This window comes from Zophobas morio, unplaced genomic scaffold (genome assembly GCF_036711695.1).
Source record: "Zophobas morio isolate AGI-343-1 ecotype UQ-CSIRO unplaced genomic scaffold, CSIRO_AGI_Zmor_V1 ptg000011l, whole genome shotgun sequence".
NCBI lineage: Eukaryota > Metazoa > Arthropoda > Insecta > Coleoptera > Tenebrionidae > Zophobas > Zophobas morio.
In genome coordinates this window covers 21,308,110-21,315,329 of record NW_026972116.1, presented here as the reverse complement: position 1 = coordinate 21,315,329, position 7,220 = coordinate 21,308,110, and the positions used below count along the sequence as shown (strand labels likewise).

The 7,220-nt window shown below is 30.2% G+C and overlaps 1 long non-coding RNA gene across 1 annotated transcript; it reads right to left on the bottom strand.

Annotated features, from left to right (window-relative positions):
- LOC135127216 (uncharacterized) lies at nt 1-7,070 on the bottom strand. Its single transcript, XR_010280178.1, has 3 exons — nt 6,979-7,070; nt 2,536-3,085; nt 1-2,241 (listed from the first exon to the last, which is right to left on the bottom strand). It is a non-coding gene; the product is annotated as an uncharacterized LOC135127216 (long non-coding RNA).
- Between the last annotated feature and the right edge of the window lie 150 nt (nt 7,071-7,220).

Genomic DNA, 7,220 nt, shown 5'->3' with positions numbered 1-7,220 from the left:
TTCACAATCAAGATGTTTATTATCAATAAGACTTGATTACAAAAACCTCACAACAATTACTAATAGCTAAGAGGTAGTTACTTGAAGATGTCGTTTATTTTGCACAATTTTGTTTAAAATTATAATATTATTTTTAAATGAACTATGAAATAAAATTGTCTCAATAATAGGGATATACATATAATAATATTATTAATAATAAGAATAATGCATTTATTCCCAACGAGTAAGCACCCAATTACAGAAAATGAAAATACAAAAGAAAATATACCAGGTGGAGGCATAACGCTACACACTTAAAGTGAAATTAAAGTGATAACTTTTACAAAGTAGCCAATAACAATAAGCGAACGATGTTAATTAAAAATAATAAAAAACTAAGAATTATGATAATAATTGTTAAATTAACGAAGTATAATATGAGGAATTATTAAATTAATGATTTGTCGTTGTTATCTTTTACAACATCAATTTTCCAAATATCCGGAATAAACAACAATTGAGTTGTCCTTTTTATCAAAATAAAGGTTAAGGCATTCGATAATTTGCTCGTCAAACGATATAATCTTGTTTCCGTTATTGCCCCTATAATTTGTGTGGCCTGAGATTATACTAGAATTGATGAGTCCTGACGCCAAACTTGGTGTACCGTTGGTATTTTTTTTTCTTGTTATAAAATTTACAACCTTGTCAGTACGATATATAAATTGAATTTTTGCTTTTTGACGAAGAACATCTGATTGTTGTTCCAAATTCTGTATGTCATTTACAGCTTTTCCATTAATTACATTAGAAAGTGATATTGATAGTATAATGATTAAAAGTAGGTAGATGAGTGCATCTGTTGGTGAATCAGACAAAGAGTCAGAGTCTGTGTTGCCAATAAGAAGTGAAAAAACATTTACGATCGATTTCGGCCATTTTTTTGTTACGAAACAATCAAAAATTATATTGTAAATAAGTATAAGGGGTAGCAATAATATCAAAAAATACCAAAATAGTAGTTTCACCATGTTAATAAATACCACTTTAACCATTTCTCCATATATAGAGCGCACACTAAAAAGCAGAAGTATTTCAAAGCACGACAAGACTATAGTTAAACATGCTAACAGTTTGAACCATGTGTTTGCAAGAAATAGTGAAATGGATATTAAAATCAACATTAAAATCAAAATAATATTACGTACACATGTGCTTAGAGAAAAGTCTTTCGTTATTATCGTTTCAACAACTGCATATATAAGATAAATAATGTGCGTAGTCAAACATAAATAATATGGTAAGTCATATGTATTATGCTTGAAGTAAACCATAAACAATATTGAATTAATAACCCAAAAAACTAAACGACACCAATAAAAAATCTCGTACGTGATCGTACCTTTCCACTTCATTAACAAAAATGCTACGATAAGAGGATGCAAAAGTAGATTATCAAATTTTTTTAAACTACTAATTTTGGACAGAACTTCTGTTTCGTTGTGAGGTTTGTGGGTCTTATATTTGTGTCTTTCTCGACATAGTAATGTTTCAAAGTTAAATTTGATATTTATTCCCGGATTTTTGTACGTACCTACATTTATTTCTGTAGTTATGTACCTATCTAGGTGTTTTCCTAATGCCTTTGGATCTATTTTGTCGATAGGACTAACACTGGTATGGCAATTCATCAAACAAACTGTTTCAAGAAGGTCCACTACAATATCCGGGTGATTATAGTAGATGGCGTAAGACAAAGGTGTAAATTTATAACCATCTTCATATTGTTCAGTGTCCAAATCTTTCGTATTTTTTACAGCTTCTAATACGTATTTATAACATAGTATATCTTCGTTAGATACTTTACCGTCAGCTAAACGTTTTATTGTGATGCCTAGCGATGAACATAGAATTTTTTTTTTATCTTCTATCTTGCCTGAAGTTTCTTGGTCCAATTTTGTTATTAACGGCTTGATCGTTTTCACGAACTGTAGGTCGCAGGAGTTTTCTAAAGGTGTCAAATCATCGTCAATTGCTTCGGTAATGCGTATTTTATTTTGAATTAACCACTCTGCATCAGTTGTGTAATTTTCTTCGTAACATATGTACAGATACCAATTAATTAAATCAGAATTACTAGCTTGGTTTTGGAGGGTTTCGAGATCATCTTTGTATTCGTGTTTAGTTGTTAAGTAAGTATGTAGCTGTTTTAATTCGTCTGTCATGATATTTTGAGAAAATTATTAGAACCGCTGAGATCTGTAAAAGACGCAGATGTCAAGAAATTTACGGAAACTGTTCTGTATTGCGAAAAACACAAACAGCATTCTTTTGTGCTAAAGAACTATTGGAAAATGCTTTATGTCGAAATTGTCGTATAAGAAAACAGATTTTTTAATAGTGATTGAGACAGTGACTTTTAAAAACATTGAACTTTTTTTTTTAATTTAAGTTCCTAGTGTAACAATATATCATTATTTAATTGATATTTGCCCTTTAAGTGCAGGTACAAGATTTTTTAAATTAATTAATTAATAATTTAAAGGTACTTACTTATCTAAAGTTCAGTTAAGCTTTCGTAAAAACAGTAACATTTAATAAACTTTTGATTCATATGAAACAATTTTGTTTCTGTTGCAACATTGATTGCAATAGTTACAAGTTAATCTTAAATACTGAAAAAATACTTATCTAATCAGCAGTAATTTTATCTTTGCTTCTAATATGGACGATAGATTATTTATGCGTGATACGGATATGGATAAGAGAAGTAAGGTGGAATAAGTTGAAATGTGCTGAGATATTAAGCCTTTTTATTTTTACTTTCCAGAAAAATATTCTTGATGTAGTTTTCTCAAGTCAATAACTATCTTTAGGAATGGCTGTTTCTCCGTCACACTCAGTGCATTAAAATCGTCCATGTTAGTAAACCTCTCAAACATTTTAATTTTAGTAGTAAAGTTCTCGGAGTTAGCCGGATATTTCGTTTGTACCCACAACAAAAAATTGGGCCGACAATTTTCGTCTACTAGACACTGTCGACAATCGGGTGGACCTCTTGACATTTTTTCTATTTTTCGCCAAGACACCAATCTGCAAATACCTATAACAAAATAAAAAAATTATAATATTATGTACTATCATGTACAGTTGCGACCCCCCAAAAGTGCACGATAATTTTCTCTATTGTAAATGTATCTTCAAATCATGGGCGCTCGAATAACAAAATTAGTCAAATTTGACATTTTGTTTATTCAAAAATACTGTGCCACTGGTAATAGCCAGACTTACATTAATTTAAAAATTCAAAAAATTCCATGACAACGAGAAATCGTGCACATTTGGGGGGCCGCAACTGTACTTACTTAAAAAGTAACATACAAACGTATTACATTAACTTTCATTATTGAACTTACATATATTTAATACGATGTACAGATCTTAAATTTTGTCAAAATCGAGAACGTATTGTGTTTTTATTTTATTTATTTTATTTTAATAATTAGTTTCCATCCATAATAAGTAGTTAGTGTATCCCAGATTTAAAGGAAAAGTGCATTCAAAAATTAAAGATTTTAGAACATAATAAAGTAGCAAAATATTCTAAAAAAGTGGGAAACTCAAATTACCAAACAATTTCTTTAAACTATTTATTTGCGACAGTTCAAAGAACAGAAAGTATTTGCAAAGTAAGTATAACTATGTTGGATTAGACGATGTTGTAGGCAAAAGTCTCCTCAAAGTGATTTTTTTCACACCTTGCCTAAAAAATTAACTATATCAGCAACAAATACACCCCGTGAATAGGTCCTTTTTATTGCTACAAATGTAAGTGAAAATGTTAACTTGTTAATTTAGTATCTGGATTCTGTATTATAAAATTTGTAAAAACCAAGGATTCCGATATTATAAAGCTGGAAAAGCGGATTCGATCCGGATTAAATCCACTTGAAAAAAAAAAGAGTTCTTGAGTACCACTACGTTAACTTTGGATTTCACAAACAAATAAATATTAATACATGCAACCTTAAAATATTGGAAAGCCGAGGGAAGCGATTGTATTCAGTTTTTTTTCTTTAGACCACGGATATTCTTCGGACAAATTGGACTCTCAACACTTTGGGTTTAGTTTTGTATTTAGAAAAACAATGAGTTCCACATATTTTATCATTGTGACTGCTAAGTGATGTTAACAGCAACAGCTCTAAATTTGTGTTATCCTAATCTGTCACCATTGAGGCAGAAATTTTCCACTTTCCAGTTAAAAATAATAGCACAAAACAAATAACTTAACCTAACTTTATTTTCGTTTTCCACTAAAATTCGTGGCCTTGTTGTTCCTAATGTTATTGGAAGAAATTGCGACGATAGTGGACTTTTAATAAAAAAACGTACTTGACAGTAAAAAGCAATACTGTAATATACAGGTGGCTAAAAAATATGGAAGCAGTTGAAGAGAACGGTTTGTTGAATCTTTTTGAAATTTGGGTTGTCTCTAGAAATACTCAAGTTTTATTTTCTGCAATTTTTACTTCCAAAGCGTAAGCGAAGGAAGTATTGTAATCGAGTCCGTCGGCCTACTCTCTACTTTTATGTTTTCTCGACCCCTAGACTACGAACAAATAGGTCCCCGTTTCCAACTGCCTGTCTGGGCCGATTCTTGTCAAATTTTGTATTTATATTAGGAATATCATAGATATGGTAAAACAGTAACTAAAATTTGTCTAATCATCCTCACCAATAGTGTGATGACTCACTTCAAAATTGTACATAGTAAATAGGTTTTAAATTGTATAAAATAACATAGTCCTAGCAGTTTATGACTCCGTGTCAAGTTTTTACCCCAAACGTCCAGATTTTTCGAAAAAAATCAAAATTGTAAAACAATATTTTGCAATTTAATTTTGAATCTGCAAAACCGAATGCTTTGAAATCTTGTAGATGTTTTAAAGTTATGATAAACATAATACATTTTTAATCAAAATATATTTGCTTATTCCCTCCAAAAAACTCATGACGTCAGTTCAAAATTTTACCGAATAATGTTTATCTAAAATGTCCAAAATATAATGACTCTATACTTGTGATTTATCATTCCATTCATATTTTTTTGTTTTGCTTATACTTGGCAATTCAAAAAAATTAATGAAAGCGTAAATTTATTTTATTGAATAAATGAAGAATTGGAAAACTGAATACTTTGAAATCCTGCAGACGTCTTACAGTTATTATAAGCATGGTAAATTGTTAATTAAAATATATCTGTTTATTCCCCCCAAAAAATTGATGACGTCATCTCAAAATTTTGGTGAATAAATTCTACCCAAAATGTGCAAAGTGTCATGAGTTTTTACTTGTGATTTATCACCGGATTCAGATTTTTTAGATTTGCTTAGACAGGTGGCTCAAAAAAATTAATGAATGAATCAATTTGTTTTATTTATTAAATCAGGATCGGCTCACTCCATTTTCCCCGAAAATTTTAGGAATACAATACTGTTATTTTTAGAAAAAACTCAACTCAAAAATGCTGGATATGTTTCATTGTACTTTAGGTGCAAGGGAAGTTCTGTCGAACCGACTTTCGACCAATTTTTTCAAATATTTTTAAATATCTAGTATTTAAATAGTGTCTTTTTTCGGAATTCAGAAATGTAACACATTATTCAAAAATTATACTAGTTTCCAATCATTGTAAAAATGATAGAACTGAAGGTACATAAACTGAAATAAAGGTGCCGGCGTATCAGACAGTAATAATTGGTTTATGAATTTACCATCCTGATTTAGTCCGTCTCCCATTATTTCGCAAAATTCGATTCTGCGGTGCAACTCATCCTTACTCAATTCTTGTGGTAAATGAATTTTACTTGGATGATATTTTTCCCGTTTGAGTATTTTTTGAACTGAGCTTCTACACATATTGTGGTTTAATGACAATTGCTGCACTGAAGTTTTTGGATTTTCAGTTACACCTAACATGATGTTATAAAAGTTCTCATCATTGGTAACATTTTTTGGTCTTTCGGTTCTTTGACGATCTCTAATATTATCAGTTTCGTTAAATCTGCGCAATATTTTTGAAACCGTTAGAAATTTGCTTTTCAGAACACAAAGCTGACTACAATTTTCCATTTTAGAATGTATTTATAATAAATAATTTATCATTTTATTTGCCGTTTCAGTTAAAAAATTGTATGCCTGTATTCCGGTTCTGAATTCAGAAAAAAAGTTTCTATTCAAAAATTGACCACTTGACTACTAGTGCTATTTAAAAAAAATTAGCTAGCCTTGTATCTTGAAAACAAATGAAGCGTAAAGTTTAAAAAAATTTCAAAAAGTAGAGCTTGAGTATTTTTAAGTGGAGCCCAAATTTGAGAAGACCCAACTAACCGTTCCCAAGATATTCAACTACTTTCATACTTTTTAGTAACATTACATTTTAGTACATTATTGTAATATCGATCAAACTTTTAGCTTTGCCGATTTTCCCAAACTTTAAAATTAAAATTTTCTATTTCAGTTTTGCTCGCATTAGCCAAAGTCATAGCAGTATTTGGTCTTTTATTCCTCGTAAGAACTAACTTACATGAAGAATTTTTGAAATTTGAAGAAATATGATATGCTCCGTCGGTGTGCAATGCTAAACCATTTGACAAATTTTTTAAACCGAAAAATCAATTTTTCCACTACACTTTCTTGCTAACATTTGCAAATAAGACACATTGGTAACAAATGGTAATTTATTAATTCTACACTTCCGGCAAACCGTCGTATTTTTCGTACCAAATATTATTAAATTTCCTATTCGATTTTGTTCCTAAGCAAACGATTTACTCAAATTTGAAACTAGCTGTTTCAGTTTTTTTCACTACATACAATATTTATAAAAGTGTAAAGAACAAACAAATTTTACTAATATTAAAATAATAGTAATTGCTTAAGAAACGTTGAAAGACATCCGCTAACTAATTATAGTAAATTGAAAACACTTACGAAAAGTAAAACTGTGACTGGCACTGGTTTTTGTGAAATGTAATTTCACCTATGAATTTTTTAAGTCTCCCAGTGGGCTTTAAATATGAACACGGACGAATGTGATTGGTTGTTAAATGTTTATTCCCTAAAAGGGTTCTCTACATGAAAGAAAAAGAGTGGGGTTCGTGCAGCAAATGTGTCGTCAAGAATTAGAACTCCAAGAACGTGCGAGGTGTGAACATGGAAAGTCATATCGTAAA